This window comes from Hyla sarda, chromosome 8 (assembly GCF_029499605.1).
Source record: "Hyla sarda isolate aHylSar1 chromosome 8, aHylSar1.hap1, whole genome shotgun sequence".
Lineage (NCBI taxonomy): Eukaryota > Metazoa > Chordata > Amphibia > Anura > Hylidae > Hyla > Hyla sarda.
In genome coordinates this window covers 71,128,891-71,151,572 of record NC_079196.1, presented here as the reverse complement: position 1 = coordinate 71,151,572, position 22,682 = coordinate 71,128,891, and positions in this window count along the sequence as shown.

Sequence of the window (22,682 nt, the reverse complement as noted above, 5' to 3'; positions counted from 1 at the left end):
CAGCAGAGAGCACTGTGCTTGTGATGTCAGCACAGAGCTCTGTGTTCCAAAAAGAAACAAATTTCCTCTGTAGTATTCAGTAGCTAAAAAGTACTGGAAGGATTAAGATTTTTTAATAGAAGTCATTTACAAATCTGTTTAACTTTCTGGCACCAGTTGATTTAAAAAAAAAGTTTTACACCGGAGTACCTCTTTAAGATAAGATTGGGGATTGGGATTGGGGATGAAGATTGGGGAGTCCATCGACACCTGTTGACTTCTCAGAATGCAAGACCCCCAATGCATTCTCTAATTCCTCAAGAGTAACAGGCTCATCTAGAAGGTCACTTTGTGTCTGCGACAGGGCCGGGAGCGAGATACTAGAAACAAACTGATCAATAGCAGCGAGATCATGTATCAGTTTAGAGGAATACGTCTCCTCATAAAAGGTGACCAGGACATTCAAAATGTCCGCATCATCTTGGACAACAGTACTGGCACCGTCACAGAGGCAAGGAATAGAAGCGAAGTACGGGTTGCCTGCTGGCCCGTACCATCAGAGCCCATCTGATGGTATGGGCCAGCAGGCGACCCGTACTCTCGCCACTCTCAAAATAGTGCTGCTGTTGAAAGGAGCGCTTGTTATCCGCCATCTGCAACAAATGTGAGTCTAACAGAGTCTGCACAGATTGACAATTATTTCCAGTCAGGTCAGAGGGATCACTTAGAAACTGTTGTTCGGCTAGGAGCACTTGTTGCTGCAATGAGATTTGGATCACCCTATTCTTAGATTTACAAGTTGTAATAACCTGATTAAAATGCCCCATACATACGCCTTCAAAGAGTCCCATGCGGTACCCACCGAAGCTGTCCCCGCATTGATCTCGAGAAAGGCTTCCACATCACACTTGAGCGTATGGCCTATTGAGGGGACCTGAAGCCAACAGGGATTCAGTCGCCATAGAGAACCCCACAATCTAGGATGAGAATTCAAAGTAAGTGTCATTGACCGACCAGGGGGACATGGAGAGTGAGCACTAAACTGACCCTAAAACATCTCTCCCTGCCTACTTGCCCATCCACCCTAAATGGTGGATCGACAACTGGGCACCAGTCCCTCCCTAAACTAAAGTGCAGGGGCCTTAAAAACACATAGTAATAAACAGTCGGTCACAAGCCAGAAACATAACAGGAACATAGAACTCTATAGACATTATAGACCTATGGAAAAGCACAGAGGAAAACACTAGCTAGTGATCATGTACTCTAAAATCAATGCATGTACAAAAACTCCAAAGAACTGAATAAAGAACGATTAAACATATAGAGTTCAAAACACCAGACAAGGAAACGGATGAGTCTGAACAGACTACAGGAACAGACAGAAGTTAGCTCAATCCTGCAGAAGACCTACGGTAGACAAAAGGAATAAACAATACCCCCAGAGTCCCCTACTCAAAAGGTAAAAGAGATCTATCGCTAAACCGAAATAATCACAATCCCTAAACCTCCAGTAGACATGGAGTCCCCATGGATAGGTAACAGGGATGCCTAGTTACAACTCAGAAAACAGATATAACAGGATATAATTATATAACACTCTTCATACTGAACACAAGACAGGAATAATCGCAATCCCTCAGAAAACCTCCAGTAGACAAAGGATTGTCTACTGGAGCAGAAACAGGGATGCCTAGTTACAAAACCTTCAGTATACACAAAGTCCCTATGGAGCGGTAACACAGTGTAAACAGATACATAGCAGAAAGGACATACAAATTCTAAAAACCGACTGTACAAACACAGATTAAAATCTACTAAAAGCATGCTAACTAACCATTGGCAAATGCCCAGAACTATTAAAGATAAATGCAAGGTGCATGCTAAAACAGAGGCAGTAGATTAAAAGCTCAAACAAAGAGTGTTTCACCCAAAGCTCCATGCAGCATGTCCATGTGTAATCTGTAATCACCACCTCTGAGACTAGACAGAGCTGATCTTATGTAGATACACCCTAAGAGCATTTGGACAGAAAGCCAAAGGCTTTAACTATTCCCTGACCAGGGAACATAAAACTGTTCACACACAAGCAAACCAATAGCTGTGTGTAAACACAGACCAAGACAGACATGACAGTAAGATGCACAAAAACAGGGAAATGATCAGAACGATTATGGGGGAGATACTCCACCGACTTAACCAGGGGAAAAATTAACTAATTGCCCAGCGCAAGATCAATACGCGAGAGCGTACCATGAGAGCTAGAGTAGCAGGAGTACTGCACTTTAGTAGGATTACGTCTTCTCCATAGATCTGCCCACCCCACCTCCTCCACAAACCTAGCAAGACCCATAGAACCAAGAGTCCCAGAAGGCCCTCTGTTACTAAACCTATTAAGTGTCGGGTGCAACAAACCCCAGGAGCGGTGCATCAGGCTGAGAGGACAGAAAAGACACCACCCTGCGCAAGGCATCACCCGAGTATGGGGGGGGGGATAAAGAGCGCAACAGCACACGCAAGGTACGGTTAAATGTGCCATAGAGACAAACAAACCTACCCTCCAGGTCAATGAGCCTAGAAATACATGAAAATAAAATGCTTTTATGAATGAGCACACTTACACCCTGGGCATGTGAGGAAAAAGTAGCATGGAAGGTATGGCCAAACTATGGTTTATTCAGCACATGTTTAGTGTCACTCGCAAAGTGCGTCTCAGAGAGGCACAAGACAGCAGGTTGATAAGGTTTGAGCGCCTGAAAAACAGCAAGATGCTTAGTGGGATCATTGAGGCCTCTTACATTTCACGCCACCACATGTGATCATACAAGGGGGCAGACAGTAGCCGGTAGTCTAAATCGGGAAGAAACAGAAATGACAGAGCACTGCACAATGAGCGGAAGAAAGGACACTTAACAACATATACACCCCAAACAAACAACAAAAAACTAACAGTCGCAACTTGCGACACAGGGGGCAAACAAACAGCCCAGGTAAAGTGAGCAGGTGACATATAGACAGGAGATACCTCACCAACATGCCGTGCTCAAATCCGAGCATACGACAACAAAACATATAGAGGACATCTGGCAGAAATACAGACATCTGGCAGAGTACCCAGAGAACATATGATCAGGAGTATTAGCAATAAATGAAAAAAAAGACAACGGAATAACATAGGGACGGATACACGTCCAAAACCATAGGGCCTAAATATAAACCAAGGCACAGGAAGTCCCAGGCAGGCTAATAGGACCAATAGTAGCACACATAGTCCACGTAAGAACTTCAGGTTCGGGCACGCCGTATTTGCGCCTCATGAATGTCCAACCATATCGCAACCACCACAGAGGTGTAGTTCCTAAACCAACCACTCGGAGACGTGCAGGGTATAGCATAGAGTACATCACATTCAGTGCACGCAGGTGTCGTTTAACATCCATATATTTAGCTCGCCTCTTCTGAACTTCGTCCGAAAAATCCGGAAAGATAGAGATACGGCTGCCATTGATAGTGAGCGAGTCCATGTCCCTAGCTTTACGAAGAATGATATCTCTATCCTTATAGTGTAAAAAGCTGAATCCACTTCTGCCTTTGGCACATTTTCTGCTCCGGAAAATCTGCAACTTGTGTTTCTACCCTTATAAGTCTATGGGGACCTTCCAGTGCAGCTAGACAGAGTTTAAAGGGGTTATCAGGGAAAAAGCATATGTCTTCAGTATGGTGGCTTAGTAGTTAGCACTGTTTCCTTGCGGCACTGATCTTCTGGGTTTAAAGGGGTTATCCAGGAAAAAACTTCTTTTATTATATCAACTGGCTCCAGAAAGTTAAACAGATTTGTAAATTGCTTCTATTAAAAAATCTTAATCCTTTCAGTACTTATGAGCTGCTGAAGTTGAGTTGTTCTTTTCTAAGTGCTCTCTGATGAGACATGTCTCTGGAACTGTTCAGAGTAGAAGCAAATACCCATAGCAAACCTCTTCTACTCTGTGCAGTTCCCGAGACAAGCAGCGATGTCAGCAGAGAGCACTGTTGCCAGATAGAAAAGAACAACTCAACTTCAGCAGCTGATAATTATTGGAATGATTAAGATTTTTTAACAGAAGTATTTTACAAATCTGTTTAACTTTCTGGAGCCAGTTGATATATAGATTTAAAAAAAAAAGTTTTTTTCCTGGAATGCCCCTTTAACCCCTTAAGGACTCAGCCCATTTTGGCCTTAAGGACTCAGACAATTTAATTTTTACGTTTTCATTTTTTCCTCCTCGCCTTCTAAAAATCATAACTCTTTTATATTTTCATCCACAGACTAGTATGAGGGCTTGTTTTTTGCGCGACCAGTTGTCCTTTGTAATGACATCACTCATTATATCATAAAATGTATGGCGCAACCAAAAAACACTATTTTTGTGGGGAAATTAAAACGAAAAACGCAATTTTGCTAATTTTGAAAGGTTTCGTTTTCACGCCGTACAATTTATGGTAAAAATGACATGTGTTCTTTATTCTGAGGGTCAATACGATTAAAATGATACCCATTATTACATACTTTTATATTATTGTTGCGCTTAAAAAAAATCACAAACTTTTTAACCAAATTAGTACGTTTATAATCCCTTTATTTTGATGACCTCTAACTTTTTATTTTTCCGTATAAACGGCGGTATGGGGGCTCATTTTTTGCGCCATGATCTGTACTTTTTTTTGATACCACATTTGCATATAAAAAACTTTTAATTAATTTTTTATAATTTTTTTTTAATAAAATGTTTTAAAAAAGTAGGAATTTTGGACTTTAATTTTTTTTTTCGTTCACGCCATTCACCGTACGGGATCATTAACATTTTATTTTAATAGTTCGGACATTTACGCACGCGGCGATACCAAATATGTCTATAAAAAAAAATTACGCTTTTTGGGGGTAAAATAGGAAAAAACGGACATTTTACTTTTTTATTGGGGGAGGGGATTTTTCACTTTTTTTTTACTTTTACATTTTTTTACTTTTTTTTTTACACTTGAATAGTCCCCATAGGGGACTATTCATAGCAATACCATGATTGCTAATACTGATCTGTTCTATGTATAGGACATAGAACAGATCAGTGTTTTCGGTGATCTTCTGCTCTGGTCTGCTCGATCACAGACCAGAGCAGAAGACGCCGGGAGCCGGACGAAGGAAGGAGAGGGGACCTCCGTGCGGCGTTATGAATGATCGGATCCCCGCAGCAGCGCTGCGGGCGATCCGATCATTCATTCAAATCGCGCACTGCCGCAGATGCCGGGATCTGGATTGATCCCGGCACCTGAGGGGTTAATGGCGGACGCCCGCGAGATCGCGGGCGTCGGCCATTGCCGGCGGGTCCCTGGCTGCGATCAGCAGCCGGGATCAGCCGCGCATGACACGGGCATTGCTCCGATGCCCGCGGTTATGCACAGGACGTAAATGTACGTCCTTTTGCGTTAAGTACCACCTCACCAGGACGTACATTTACGTCCTGCGTCCTTAAGGGGTTAAAACCAACTGAGGAGTAAAGTGCACTACCATGAGCTTCTCCCAGTCACATCTAGACCCTGCATGATCAAAACATTTCAAAAATCTGGGACAATATAAGATGTTATGGTTACACACTATATTTATAACAAAAACTCCTATTCGATATCTATCCAATTCATACGCATTATTTACGTTTTATTGAATTAAACTTCATAAGCTTTGAATGCTTTCTTACAATTCCATTTTGTATTTCAGGAATACCCTATGGTCAGCCAGGATACCCGGCACCAGGAACTTATCAAGGCCAATACCCTGGGTATCCTGCCCCTACTTATCCTCCTCCCCCAGCTGCATATCCTGTTGCATACCCTTGTGGATGTGTCCCTCCAGCAGGATACCAAGTATACCCAGGCCATTATGGACTCCCTGAGCATCATGGACACCATTGCCATTATAGAAATCATCACCATCATCATCATCATCATCATTAACCCCATAAGCACTATGAACATGGACACAGAAAGGTAAAGATCATCTTGCCTACGATATGATTTATTTATCCTCATATTTATCAATTGGATCAAATGAGGCATACTTATGAAAGTCATATTACTATTTTAATCTTGTATTGCAACCAGTATGATATATTTGGAATAAAGTATGGCTAATTCACTTGCTATTACAATGGTCCCTCAACATACAATGGTAATCCCTTCCAAATGGGCCATCGTTTATTGAAACCATCGTATGTTGAGGGATCCATGCAATGTAAAGTATAGGACAGTGGTCTACAACCTGCGGACCTCCAGATGTTGCAAAACTACAACTCCCAGCATGCCTGCTGGGAGTTGTAGTTTTGCAACATCTGGAGGTCCGCAGGTTGAAGACCACTTGTAGAGGAAGTTGTACTCACCTGTCCCCGCCGCTCCGGACAGATGCAGAGGATCCCGAAGAGGACGCGCCGGAGCCCAGAGGACAGGTAAGTGATTGTCAGCGGACCACACGGTTCATCGTAACCGGCTATCCGGTGGAAGCTGAAGCAGTCTGCGCTGCCGGATAGCCGTTTATGCGATGGCGCCCACATACAAAAGCATCATATGTTGATGCTGCCTTCAACATGCGATGGCCTCTGAGAGGCCATCGTATGTTGAAATGATCGTATGTCGGGGCCATCGTAGGTTGGGGAGTCACTGTAGTTGCATAAAAAGTTGACTTGTCTCCCGTCGCCCCCCCAGTCCCCATGATATTGTTGCCTTGGCCTCTGCGTCAATCCTCTTCCTGGTGCCAGGGGGTCGAAATGTCAGACTGCAGCTCATCTAAATGCTGGGCGCACTAGTGTCCTGCCTCGGCCAGTGATTCACTGAGCAGCATTGTGAGGTATTGAGCTTCGGCACCAGGAAGGAGACCAAGTCAATACGTCCCACTGCCACTCAGCCAATCACTGGCCAAGGCGGGATATCACTGCAGTCAGCGATTAGCTGAGCAGCATTCGGACACATCGACCCCCGTCACCAGGAAGAGGATTTGCGCAGCAATACCAAAGAAGGTTTAGGTTTGAAAGAAAAGCAGTCAGCCTAGGCACAATTGAAAAAAAAAAAAAAAGTTTAGCTCTGGAATACCCTTTTAATCTATTAACATATTTAAAGGTTTTAATCATGTCTCCGATTTCCTTTAGACTGTTCAGATTTAGTTCTTTCGGCCTTTCCCGATATGTTTTCATGCTTCAGACCATTTTCTTTTATGCTTCAACCATTTTTGTAGCCCATCTTTGGATCTTTTCTATTATATCAACATCTTTCTCCAGAAGTAGACATAGGATTCCAGATGTGATCTCACTACAGATCTCTATAGTGGGATTATAATCTCCCTTTTGTTTCCAGGTTATACTTTAGCTATGCTGCCATGTATTAGTCTTGTTTTTCCTAATGCCTGGCAACACTGTTGACTCATTTTGATATCTTGTACAAACAATGTAATGTGGTGAGTAAAACTGATAAAACAATATTAGCTCATACCACATGGTCATGTTACTGCCCTGTACATGTTCTATGGGCCCATGCTGTACCTCTTAAACTCTTAAGGACACCGGGTCGGTCCCGGCTGCTAACGATAGCCGGGACCCTGGGCTAACAGCGTGCGGCACCGATCGTTGTGCCGCGCGCTGTTAACACTTCAGACGCGGCGATCAAATTTGACCGCCGCGTCTGAAAACGAAAGGAAACTCTTCCCGGCAGCTCAGTCGGGCTGATCGGCTATGGCTTTGCAGGGATCAGCATAGGAGAGCATAGGAGATCAGTGTGTGCAGTGCTATAGCTCACTATGGGAGCTATAACACTGCCAAAAAAAAGTGGAAAAAAAAAGTTAACAAAGGTCATGTAACCCCTTCCCTAATAAAAGTTTGAATCACCCCCCTTTTCCCATAAAAAAAGCTGTGTAAATAAAAGTAAAAATTAACATATGTGGTATCGCCACGTGCATAAATGTCCGAACTATAAAATTATATAATTAATTAAACCGCACGGTCAATGGCGTACGCGCAAAAAAATTCCAAAGTCCAAAATAGCGTATTTTTGGTCACTTTTTATATCATAAAAAAATGAATAAAAAGCGATCAAAAAGTCCAATCAACACAAAAATTATACTGATAAAAACTTCAGAACATGGCGCAAAAAATTAGCCCTCATACTGGCCCGTAGTCGGAAAATTAAAAAAGTTACAGGGGTTAGAAAATGACAATTTTAAACATATACATTTTCCGGCATGTAGTTATGATTTTTTTCAGAAGTACGACAATATCCAACCTATATAAGTAGGGTATCATTTTAACCGTATGGACCTATAGAATAAAGAAAAGGTGTAATTTTGACCAAAAAATTTACTGCGTAGAAACGGAAGCCCCCAAAACTAACAAAATGAAATTTTTTCTTCAATTTTGTCACACAATGATTTTTTTTTTTTTCGTTTCACCATGGATTTTTTGGTAAAATGACGAATGTCACCGCAAAGTAGAATTGGTGGCGCAAAAAATAAGCCATCATATGGATTTTTAGGTGCAAAATTGAAAGCGTTATAATTTTTAGAAGGTGATGAGGAAAAAATGAAAATGCAAAAATTTAAAAACGCTGAGTCCTTAAGGTGTTAATGCCTCTGTTCGGCATTGCAGTATAGGTATTCTCTCTTATATTGCCTCAAAATCAACTGGTGCCAGAAAGTTAAAAAGATTAGCAAATTACTTCTATTTAAAAATATTAATCCTTCCAGTACTTCTCAGCTGCTGTATGTTCCACAGGAAGTTCTTTTCTTTTTTTATTTCCTTTCTATCTGACCAAAGTGCTCTCTGCTGACACCTCTGTCCATGTCAGGAACTGTCCTGTCCAGTACTCCAAGATTTTTAAATATAATTAATATAAAATTTGTTTAACTTTCCGGCACCAGCAAGTTTTTTTAAAAAATGTATCTATCTATCTATCTGTCTGTCTGTTGTCATGCAATTGCATATTGCAATGTAAACACCCTTTTATTCTTATTACAGCATGAATATGTGTCTAGCAGTTCTGACTTCATGAATCCGATCCATCAATTTCGTTCATGAACATAATAAGAAATGATGAAGAAAAAAATAACTCAATACACCAAAATGAATCTTAAAAATGTGCAACATTTCCTATGTATCCAGAGAAAATAAATAATCTTTCTATTGCAGTGTTGCTGCACGGAATCTTTCATTGTGACCGTAACACTCACTATATTTACATATGATCTGTGTGATTATTTCCTGTGTATTCTGTGTACTGTATTTGGTGAATAAAGCCTATAATCTTTAAACTGGTTTATTATACCATTGTATAAAATCATTCTTTACCTGATGCTATTTACTTTACAGTAATTTTACTATTACTTTGTCAGCTGGTGCCAGAAGGAAAGTCTGGAGAGCATATGTTATCCATTATTCATCAAGCAGACTATCCTGACCTCTAATAGAAATAGCAGCCATTCATTTAGCATAGTTAATTTTCACTGTCATTTCATTTTATGTGTTACCTTATGAGAGAAAACATATCCTCCTTGGGCCTCTTTCTCATACACATTAGAGCCCTGTTACTACTCTCTAAAAGGAATCATTTTTCATGCCATTATTTTTTCTGTGTATAAACCCTAGCAGGCATGTCACCAAAAAGGGATAATTTTGGACCTTTTTCTAAAGATAAAGAAGCATAGCAAATCTACTAGTGCAGTGTGTTTTTAAATAAGCTGTTAGTTACCACTGGATTTGCCCATAGCCATACATGCTGTTGTAACTTTGATATTACTTAAAGAAAAATGGTCATTTGTTTACTCACACTAAAGCCAATACACTGGGTTATAGTGTGGGTGAACAGGAAACCAATAAGGGGTTAATGCGTTAGATACATACCTGCACTCCGGAGATGTGTCCCTCCAAAGATCGGCATCCATCTTCAGTGAATTGCGCGCTGGAGATGGGCCCGCCGGTTCAATCTGAATATTCATTTTGTGTGTCAAGTGAGCGCTCAGTGGCTCAGTCGACACAGCGCTCACATAGCCCGCGACAATCAATATTCATGTTGAGCCGGGGAGCCCATCTTCAGAACGCAATTCACTGAAGATAGATGCCGATATTCGGAGGGACAGATCTCCGGAGTGCAGGTATGTAAGCAAATCTCCAGGACCAGATGGACTACACCCAAGAGTTCTTAGAGAGGTAAGTTCAGTAATATCTGTACCCTTGTCCATGATATTTAGAGATTCTCTGGCGTCTGGTATTGTGCCAAGGGACTGGCACAAGGCGAATGTGGTACCAATCTTCAAGAAGGGCTCTAGGTCTTCCCCAGGAAATTATAGACCGGTAAGTCTAACGTGCATTGTGGGTAAATTGTTTGAAGGACTTATAAGGGATTACATACAGGAATACACAGGGGATAATAATATTATAAGTGATAGCCAGCATGGGTTTACTAAGGATAGAAGTTGTCAAACCAATCTAATTTGCTTTTATGAAGAGGTGAGTAGAAGCCTTGACAGAGGAATGGCTGTGGATATAGTGTTTCTGGATTTTGCCAAAGCGTTTGATACTGTCCCTCACAGACATCTGACAGGTAAGTTAAGGTCTTTGGGTTTGTAAACTCTGGCTCATGGATCGTACCCAGAGAGTGGTGGTCAATGATTCGTACTCTGATTGGTCCCCGGTAATTAGTGGTGTACCCCAAGGTTCTGTACTGGGACCGCTGTTGTTTAATTTATTTATCAATGATATAGAGGATGGTATTAACAGCTCTGTTTCTATCTTTGCAGATGACACCAAGCTTTGTAGCACGGTACAGTCTATAGAGGATGTGCATAAGTTACAAGATGACTTGGATAGACTAAGTGTCTGGGCCTCCACTTGGCAAATGAGGTTCAATGTGGATAAATGTAAAGTTATGCATCTGGGTACTAATAACCTGCATGCGTCGTATGTCTTAGGGGGGATTAAACTGTCAGAGTCACTGGTAGAGAAGGATCTGGGTGTACTTGTAGATCACAGACTACAGAATAGCATGCAATGTCAGGCTGCTGCTTCCAAAGCCAGCAGGATATTGTCATGTATCAAAAGAGGCATGGACTCGAGGGACAGGGACATAATACTCCCCCTTTATAAAGCATTGGTACGGCCTCACCTGGAATATGCTGTTCAGTTTTGGGCACCAGTCCATAAAAGGGACACTGTGGAGCTGGTAAGGGTGCAGAGACGTACGACTAAACTAATATGGGGCATGGAACATCTTAGTTATGAGGAGCGATTAAAGGAGTTACAATTGTTTAGTCTTGAGAAGAGACGTTTAAGGGGGGATATGATAAATGTATATAAGTATATAAATGGCCCATACAAAAAATATGGAGAAAAACTGTCCCAGGTTAAACCCCCCCCCCCCCCCAAAGGACGAGGGGGCACTCCCTCCGTCTGGAGAAGAAAAAGTTTAGTCTCAAGGGGCGACACGCCTTCTTTACCATAAGAATTGTGAATTTATGGAACAGTCTACCTCAGGAACTAGTCACAGCAGGAATGATTAATAAATTTAAAACAGGATTAGATACATTCCTGGAACAAAATAAAATTAAAGGGGTACTCCGCCCCTAGACATCTTATCCCCTATCCAAAGGATAGGGGATAAGATGTCAGATCGCCGGGGTCCCATTGCTGGGGACCCCGGGGATCGCCGCTGCAGCACCCCGCTATCATTACTGCGCAGAGCGAGATCGCTCTGCACGTAATGACGGACAATACAGGGGCCGGAGCATCGTTACGTCACGGCTCTGCCCCTCGTGACGTCATGGCCCGCCCCGTCAATACAAGTCTATGGGAGGGGGCGTGGCGGTCGTCACGCCCCCTGCCATAGACTTGCATTAAGGGGACGGGCCGTGATGTCATGAGGGGCGGAGCCATGATGTCACGCTGCTCCGGCCCCTTTATCACCTGTCATTACGCACAGAGCGAACTCGCTCTGTGCAGTAATGATGGCGGGGTGCTGCAGCGGCGATCCCCGGGGTCCCCAGCAGCGGGACCGAGGCGATCTAACATCTTATCCCCTATCCTTTGGATAGGGGATAAGATGCCAGGGGCGGAGTACCCCTTTAATGCTTATGCAGAAATATAAAATCCCATCCCTTCCCCCAATATCCCACCACACCCCTACCCTTCAATTCCCTGGCTGAACTTGATGGACGTATGTCTTTTTTCGACCGTACTAACTATGTAACCCATTAACCCCTCATCGGTCTCCTGTTCACACACACTATAACCAAGTGTATTGGGTTTAGTGTGGGTGAACAGATGACTATTTGGGCTTTTAGGACTAAAAGGATTAGATTTATTTACCAATTTTTTTTCTTTACATGAGTCATGAGGTAGCACACAAAGGGTTAATCTATTTCCTTTTGTGGTGCCATGGGGGGGTGTATGGCAGTTGGGGTGTTGCTGTGCGGTATATCAACGGTACAATTAACTCTTGTCAGTCGTGACGCCAGGGTGGGGGTTAATACTGTGATGCTTAGCCTATCGCCACCCTTCCCAAAAGCAATAGGGAAATGTTGAATAAATGCAATGTCCACAACCAGAGCTTTGCTGAAAACTTTCGGAAACTTTACTGAAGATTTTCTGTAACATGGGATAACAGGAACAGTCTTTAACACAACGTCTATGTACAGCGCAGCTGAGATTGACGTATGGTTGGGACTTTTATAAGTTCTTTAAATTAGTAGGATTTTGTAAGCATAGATCCGCTAGATTAACGGGTCTGTTTAGGTCCAGAGGTCTCGCTAGCATAAGCGGGGAAGTTGTAAGAACTCACTGTTTCGTTTCAGGCCGAGGACGGCAGGCTGTGGCCTATTAGCTGTCTTTGTAAGTTGCGGAGGTCTGTCCTCATGAAGTGTCAGCAACCCAAGAGAGCGTCTATTGGCTGAAGCTCTCTTATATGGGCAGGGGCTGGCCGTTTTAGGATTGGTCCACAGCATCTGTCAATCAGCTTTACAAAGTGTTATGGGTAATCACATGACCCATGAACCTCCAAAGGTCCTTTTACCTACCATAGAGTATCAACCCAAATCACATGACCTAAGGTCCTGCGACGCTATGAAGGTAAGCATACATATAATATACAGCATTTACATATAATTTACTAGAATATTAACTATTTGAGGGGTGACTAGGGGATGACTAAAGAAGCGGACCCCCACAGTTACTAGGAACTCTGACTTTGGGGACCCCTAACCGAAGTACGGTATGCAATACGGTACCGGGACACCACACTTTTTTTTTCTACTGGACAGAAGAATAGACCATTAATTAAAAATCAATTAAACAATTAATCAAAACACCTGGCTGGACAGCCCCAAAGGCATAAAAATCTCCCACAAACAGAGAAACAATGTGTGGTATGCAGCAATAGTAAATTTAATAGGGTGGATAAGCCTTGGGACTCATGGAAAGAAGAAATTTCGGTAAGTAAATTTCCTTCTACTGTTATATACGAGTTTTTGGGCTATTGGTGAAGTTCAGGTTCTGTGTGATTGAGAAAAACTTGCAATGTAAGGTTATGAGCATGTCCGGATCATGTGACAGAGGCAGGGAGAGGAGCAAAGGGCAGAGTAGACTTCTCCCAGTTCATTCTCCTGATCGGCAGAGGTCTGAACACTCAGACCCCCACCGATAAAAACTTTTGACATATAACTAGGCCTCATGTTGAAAGCCTCTTACTAGTCAGCCAGCACCCACTGACGAGTGGCAGGGACCTTGAATAAGCTGTCTGCAGATGGGTAACTGCCCCTTTTGGCTTGGCATATAGGGAGTTTTATCAAAATAAAAACCTATGTAGAGGAACAAAGGAACACTTGCAAATAACAACCAATCAGATTCCAGCTTTTATTTTTAAAATTGCACTGCACAAGTTTTGATGAATCTCTCCCATAATCCAAAATCATTTAACTCCTAGGCCTTTGGGGCCTTAATGCCCAAGCATTTTTATTTTTGTTTTTCTATTGTCAACAAAGCCATATGAGGGCTTGTTTTTTGCAAGACAAGTTCTACTTTTTAATGCCACCATTTTGGAACACCTATGACTTTTTGATATTTTTCTTGTTTATTTTTTGTGAGGTAATCATGGCAGGTTTTTTTTTTTTTTACAGAGTAAGCTTGCAGGATAAATTTTAAAAAAAATACTGTATTGTTCAGGCTGTTATGAACGTGGTGATACCATGTATGTGTCATTTTTACTTTTTCATGCATAAAAGGGGATGTAAAGGGAAAATATATTTATTTCCTTCTTTTTTTTGGGGGGGGGGGTTACATTTTCTTTTATGTACATTTTATTTTATACTTTTTACTAGTCCCAAAAAGGGACTTACAGCGATTACCAGATCACTGGTATAGTGCAAAGTGTTCCACCTGTCAGCATAATGCTTACATTCAATAAACCTGGCCATGCAGCACAGCACAGCCGGGTACCCAGACAACCATGGCAAGCCTAGGGGCATTCACAAGACCCCTGGCAGCCATGGAACTGGAGAAAAGGATCGGCGGGCCGGGGTTTGCCAGGGCTGCTGCTGTAGGTAAGCAGCACTCTTCACATTGCAGTCATGACTGTGGTATGGCTAGCGGTGGTGAGAAAACAATGTGGTGGTGAGGGAAATGAACACCTTAAAAGCCAGGATTGATAAGTAAATAGTTTTTTACTTGGTGATGCAGATCTGATACCGTAAAAGACACTTGAGATCATACAGACTTGGGCACAATACTTGGAACATAATGGGTAGTGATGGCTTGAAGTATGTCACCGTTACAGTCCTTAAGAATTTGGTTATTTTGAGTCTTGTGGTCCTCTGGAAATTGTTACTAACAAGTGGTATGTGTAAGACTCAGAGGTTTATGACGTATTCTGGCCTGGCATGCTCTCCATTGCACTATTATTGGAAAAGACTTGAGACTGAATAAATAAAGACCTAAGACTGAAGACCTTGAGACTTGACTTATAACTGACTTTAGGTACTCTGTCCTAGCTGTAGTTTAATTTAAGTCAGGGGTCTTCCAGTGGGAGTATGCCATGGTAAACATTAGAGATGAGCGAACTTACAGTAAATTTGCTTCGTCACGAACACAGTTGATGACTTTTCCTGCATAAATTAGTTCAGCTTTCAGGTGCTCCGGTGGGCTGGAAAAGGTGGATACAGTCCTAGGAGACTCTTTCCTAGGAATGTATCCACCTTTTCCAGCCCACCTGAGCACCGGAAAGCTGAACTAATTTACGCAGGATAAGTCATCAACTGCCGAGCCGAGAAGTTCGTGACGAATCGAATTTACTGTAAGTTCGCTCATCTCTAGTAAACATGCAAAGATCCCTTTCCTCACTAAAGTTTCCTTGGGTTGCTCTGAGTCATCAATATCTTTGAGGACATCTAGAAGGGGTCTCCAGATGGCCCTGTGGATACCCGAGCCAAGTCCTTCCTTTGCTAGTAGGCCTGTCAGCTTTGTTTTTGTCCCTAAAGCATCCACTTGTGATGGTATTACCCCTGAACCAGAACACGCTAGACAGGTTTGAGAATTGTTGCTTTGTGCTGATAATGTTGTTGAATGGGCAAACTCCCACTAATGGTATGCAAGCAGCTGTTCAGATGTTTACTGACCAGAAGCCAGGACTAGCTTCCTAACATCTGCGTTTTGCTCCTTCCCTATTCCCTGGGTCCCAGATTGGCTGAAAGGTGGACATGTGACATCTTACCAGCTTTTCACAATGAAGATAAGGATATTAGGGGAAATTTATCAAAACCTGTCCAGAGGAAAAGTTGCTGAGTTGCCCATAGAAACCAATCAGATCGCTTCTTTCGTTTCTGCAAAGGCCTCTGAATGAAAGAAGCAATCTGATTGGTTGCTATGGGCAACTCAGAATCTTTTCCTTTGAGCAAGTTTTGATAAATCTCCCCCATTGTGTTAAGACAGTTAACCTCTTACACTGACATCAGGCTCAGTGCATGTTGACAACATATACAGATATAGTTAAACACTTTTACATGAAAATACATTTTAAGATACAGCAGGAGACCTTAAAAGGCAACAGCTATCCAAAGTATTCAGAATAGCCAAAGGTGATACCGCTGTGGGACATGTCGTGGATATATTAAGTTGTCACATTGCCTTCATATTGTGCGATATGGCGTAGATTCTGGTCACCATAGCTGCAGATGTGGTGGTTATTGATGGCACATGGAGGTGTGTCATATCTTCTGTAGGCTGAATCATTACCTTGTAACCTAATGCTGACTGTATGTATGGGCGTGGCTTGGTAGTGTATGTAGGAGTGGCTTTGTAAACTCAAATCCCTGCACGGGAGAGCCGCACTGCCAAGAAGGCCGTTAATGACCACCATATAAAGGCGTATCAGCGGTCATTATGGGGTTAAGGTTCGTTAAAGGGGTTATCCAGAATTTCAAAAAACTGTTGATTCCTTAAAAAAAAAAAAAAAAAACAATGCTTCACCTGTCCTGACTCCATACCCCGCTTATTTTAGTTGCAAGGTGCCACCGCCAATAGCTGGCAGGCGGCTATCTAAAAAGGCTTTAAAGGAGTATTGTGGTGCATTAAATCTATCCTCCCTATCCAAAGGACTTCACCCCGGCTCTCCCCAGAAAGGAAAGGGGTGGACCCACACTCAGAGTGGTGGCCAACACACCCCCTCCATGTATCTCTATGGGAGAGCCAGAGATACCTGAATGCTGTATCTCCGTGTAATGACTGGTTCTGTCTGCAACCGTAGGGTTAATTCTGCATAGCTCTGTTGTTTGTTGGTTAATGGAACAACTCCCTGAGCTACTTGGGTGTGGTTAGAATTTCTTCCCAGCCTATCTTTACTCTGGTTTCTTCTTTCAATTAGGATTCTCCTTTCATCTACTCTCTCATATATAAGAAAGTATCTTTCTCTTTTACTTTGCTTGTGATAGCTACCTGTTGACTGAAGCTAGCACACCTATACAGTCATGGCCTTAAATGTTGGCACCCCTGAAATTTTTCAACAAAATGATGTATTTATCACAGAAAAGGATTGCAGTAACATGTTTTGCTATACACATGTTTATTCCCTTTGTGTGTATTGGAACTAAACCAAAAAAAAGGAGGAAAAAAAACAAATTGGACATAATGTCACAACAAATTCCATAAATGGGCTGGACAAAATTATTGGCACCCTTTCAAAATTGTGGATGAATAATATAGTTTCAAGCATGTGATTCTCCTTTAAACTCACCTGTGGCAAGTAACAGGTGTGGGTAATATAAAAATCACACCTGAAAGCAGATAAAAAGGAGAGCAGTTCACTTAGTCTTTGCATTGTGTGTCTGTGTGTGCCACACTAAGCATGGACAACAGAAAGAGAGAACTTTCTGAGGACTTGAGAACCAAAATTGTGGAAAAATATCAACAATCTCAAGGTTACAAGTCCATCTCCAGAGATCTAGATTTTCCTTTGTCCACAGTGCGCAACATTATCAAGAAGTTTGCAACCCATAACACTGTAGTAAACAAGTTCCAAAGATATTCAAGCTGTCCTGCAGGCTCAGGGAGCATCAGTGTCAGCGCGAACTATCCATCGATATTCAAATGAAATGAAACGCTATGGCAGGAGACCCAGGAGGACACCACTGCTGACAGAGAGACATAAAAAAGCAAGACTACATTTTGCCTAAAGTGAACTTGAGTAAGCCAAAATCTTTCTGGGATAACATCTTGTGGACAGATGAGACCAAGATAGAGCTTTTGGTAAAGCACATCATTCTACTGTTTACCAAAAACAGAATGAGGCCTACAAAGAAAAGAGCACAGTACCTACAGTGAAATATGGTGGAGGTTCAATTATGTTTTGGGGTTGTTTTGCTGCCTCTGGCATTGGGTGCCTTGAATGTGTGCAAGGCATCATGAAATCTGAGGATTACCAATGGATTTTGGGTCGCACTGTACAGCCCAGTGTCAGAAAGCTGGGTTTGTGTCCCAGATCTTGGGTCTTCCAGAAGGACAATGACACCAAACATACGTCAAAAAGCATCCAGAAATGGATAGCAACAAAGCACTGGAGAGTTCTGAAGTGGCCAGCAATGAGTCCAGATCTAAATCCCATTGAACACCTGTGGAGAGATCTTAAAATTGCTGTTGGGAAAAGGCGCCCTTCCAATAAGAGAGACCTGGAGCAGTTTGCAAACAAAGAGTGTTCCAACATTCCGGCTGAGAGGTGTAAGAAGCTTATTGATGGTTATAGGAAGTGACTGATTTCAGTTATTTTTTCCAAAGGGTGTGCAACCAAATATTAAGTTAAGGGGGCCAATAATCTTGTCCAGCCCATTTTTGGAGTTTGGTGTGACATTTTGTCCAATTTGCTTTTTTTTCCTCCCTTTTTTGGTTTAGTTCCAATGCAAAGGAAATAAACATATGTATAGCAAAACATGTGTTACTACAATCCTTTTCTTGAAAAATTTCAGGGGTGCCAACATTTATGGCCATGACTGTATCTCTGTTGTCTGTTTTGGTACTCTGATCTTTTGGCTTGGTTCTTGACTTTTCTTCTGGTATTTGAATTATTACTTCACTATTTCTTGTTACCGACTTTTGGCTAGACTTACTACATTTTGAGTGTGTTTGTCTTAGTGTATCTCTGTTAGTTTGTGAGCCTCCAACTGTTCCCGACTCCTACTGTTTTTGTAGCTTATTATTTTGACTCTGTCTGTCCCTGCACGTAGTAGGAAGGAAACGTCCTCGTAGTTGTGGACCCATTGTTTCGGACAGGTACGCAAGTAGGCAGGTACAGAGGGTGTGGGCAAGATTAGGGCTTCACTCAATCCCTGCCCAAGGTGACACTCCGTCTCTCCCATAGAGATACATGGAAGGGGCATGTCAGCTGCTGCATCGTTTGGGGGTCGACACACTCCCCTTCTGGCAAGAGCTGGGGGGCTGTGCAGGGGTCGCAGCGGTTGGACGCTCCCATGCACTAAAACTTATCCTTTGAATAGGCGATTTACAGCATTTATAGTTTTACAGCACCACAGTACTCCTTTAACCCCTTAAGGACAATGGACATAAATGTACGTCCTGATGCAATCATACTTAACGCACAAGTACATACATTTAGGTCCTATTACATGATGTAAACCCGGAGATGGCGGGGGGGGGGGGGGGGGGGGGGCAACAGCCGGATAGGGGATAAGATGGAGTATCCCTTTTAAGGCCCAAATAAGCTGTGTCCATAAGGGGTTGAAACTATCTGTCTTTGGTGTTGCAGTAGTCCAGATCACAACATGCCCCCCCACCACCACCACCACTACCCTTCCCTCGCAGGGTGATGCCAAGCAGCTATAGGGCTTACCTAGCCTTCTGTGGCTGCCTGTGACAGGCTCTACCAATAGAACGCAGATGTAAGGGATCAAATCTGTATAAGGATGGCTCATATAAGTCCCCTAGGTAGACTTAAAAAGCGGTAAAAAAATACAATAAAGGTTTTACACCCATATATATATATATATATATATATATATATATATATATTAAACCCTTCCATAAAAAAAAAAATGTAAACATATGTGGTACTGCTGCGTGTGGAATTGTCGGATTAAAAGATAAAATTAGTGATTGTGAATGGTGTAAATGCCAGAATTGCAATTTCCTTGTCACATCATATCTCGGAAATATATGAAATGAAAAGAGATCAAAAAGTCCCATTTAAACAGACATAGTAACGGTAAAAACTACAGATAAATGCAATAAGAAATGAGCCCTGTATATGGAAAGATAAAATAAAAAAAGTTATACGGATCAGAATAAAGTTTGTCAGATCCCACAAAAAAAAAAATGTTACTCAGTACCAAATCCTGACCATGTACATCTATGCCATTTTTTTGCCCCTATCACCTATATTTATTATTTAAAAAAAATCACTCTTTTCATTAGCTCACAGTGTTAGGCTAAGTCTCCACTTGGTTTTTTGCACTGCGTTTTTAGGGATTAAAAAAACGCCTGAAAAATCGCCAGTGCAAGTGACGTCATCATGCGTTTTTTCTGGCGTTTTTTCTGGCATTTTTTTCATTTGTGTGGAAATTGCACCTTGACGGTTTTTTTTGGTACCCAAAATTTCTTGGGTACCAAAAAAAAAAAAAAAGGATGCAGCAGTGATGGAAAAATGTTATTAAACGCAATGTATATATTTTATAACCCAATTTTGATTATTTTTTAATAAAGTGTGTGTTTAATTTTTTTTTTTAAATACATTTTTTACAATTTTTATGTAGTACTACTACTCCCAGCATGGAACAGACTGTTCCATGCTGGGAGTAATAGTACCTGTACTATAGACATATATCGTCCATAATATAGCAGAGAAGCGAGCGGGTCTATACAGAGCTCGCCTCTCTGCACTATACTCCGGCCACTGATGTCAACAGAAATTCATAATTCCCACCCAGAGCTGTGATTGGCCGGATGGTTGCAGCCAATCACAGCTCTGAGGAAAAGATGAATGAATGAGCGGCCGGCCCGGAGTATAGTGCAGAGCAGGGATGCGAGCGATGTATACAGTCGCTCCATCTCTGCTATAGACAGGACGATCACAGAGAGTGTCAGTAGTGACATCCACTGTGATGTGTCCTTAAGCAGGCACTACTACTCCCAACATGGAGCACACTCTGCCTCATGCTGGGAGCTGTAGTACCTGTATTAATAGACAGATCGCAGCAAGTGTAACTTCTGACACCCGCTTCGGTCTGTCTATTAATGCAGGTACTACAGCTCCCAGCATGAGGCAGAGTGTACTCCATGTTGGGAGTAGTAGTACTTGTAGTTAAGGAAAGATCACTGCGGGTATCACTACTGACATCCGCAGTGATGCTCCTGTATAATGTATAGATGCAGCCGCCGCTCTCCTATGTTCCCCTGCACGGCCGTATATATATACACATATTCCTATTTCTCACAGAGAGCTGTGATTGGCTGGAACCATCTGGCCAATCACAGCTCTGTGGGAAATATGAATAAGTGTAAATATAAGTGTAAATATACGTCAGGGCAGGGGACCAGGGGACCATAGAAGAGCGGCCGCCGCATCTACCGTGTTTCCCCGAAAATAAACCCTACCCCGAAAGTAAGCCCTAGCAGGATTATGGGGTAGGGCTGCAATATAAGCCCTACCCCGAAAATAAGACCTAGTTCAGGGGTAATCTGCTGGCGGACCGCGGTCCAGATCCGGACCGCGGCCGCCAGTAATGCCCGCAGACCCCACATGGCCACCACAGTAATGCCCGCAGACTCCACACACCTCCCCCCCCCCCCCCCCCCCGGCCACCACAGTAATGCCCGCCGACCCCACAGCCCCCCTCGGCCAGCCCCCTGCCTCCTTTGGCTGGTCCCGCGGCACCCGCAGCAGGTTAGCTTACCGTAATTCAGCCGGGGCAGGGACGCTGACGTTCTAAAACGTCGGCGCGTATGCACGGCCGACGTCACGGATAGTGTTGCTCACGAATATTCGCAATGTGAATTTTATTCGCGAATATCGCATATTCGCGAATTTGCGAATATTCGCGAATATAGCACTATATATTCGTAATTACGAATATTCGTTTTTTTTTTCACAGTACACATCACAGTGATCATCCCTCTCTGCTTCCAGCTTGTGTGGTGTAAAGAAGGCTCATTATAATACTACTGTGTGAGACTGGGGCGCGAATGTTCGCATATGCGAAAATTTGCATATGCCAATTTGCGCATTTGCGAATTTTCTCTTATGCGAATATTCGCATATGCGAAAATAAAGCGGGAGTATTACGGATATGCGAATATTCGCGAATATATGACAAATATTCGTCCATATATTCGCGAATATTCGCGAATTCGAATATGGCCTATGCCGCTCAACACTAGTCACGGACGTGTCCCTGCCCCCGGCTGCTAAGCAACAGGAGAAGATCTCGCAGGAGGGTACCGTACGGTAAGAAAGTGAAATGAGTCCCGGTACCCAAGTTTATTATGGCAGAGGGGTGGGGGGCACTGTAGGGCAGTGTTTCCCAACCAGTGTGCCTCCAGCTGTTGCAAAACTACAACTCCCAGCATGCCCGGACAGCCAAAGGCTGTCCGGGCATGCTGGGAGTTGTAGTTTTGCAACAGCTGGAGGACATTGGTTGGGAAACACTGCTGTAGGTTACGGTAGGAGTGTGGAGGATGACAGGGGAAGGGGAGGATGGGGGGCTGAAGGAGTATGGGGGGCTGCAGGAGTGTGGAGGATGCCCCCTATCCTCCACACTCCTGCAGCCCCCCATCCTTCACACTCCTGCAGCCCCCCATCCATCACACTCCTGCAGCCCCCCATCCTCCACACTCCTGCAGCCCCCCATCCTTCAGACTCCTGCAGCCCCCCATCCTCCAGACTCCTGCAGCCCCCCCATCCTTCACACTCCTGCAGCCCTCCATCCTCCACACTCCTGCAGCCCCCCATCCTCCACACTCCTGCAGCCTCCCATCCTCCACACTCCTGCAGCCTCCCATCCTCCACACTCCTGCAGCCCCCCATACCGTAAATAAATAAGATAACTAAAATTAATATAAGACCTGGTCTTATTTTCAGAGAAACACGGTATATATTATACAGAAAGATCGCCGCGGGCGATCTGTCTATTTCTACAGGTAGTACTACTCCCA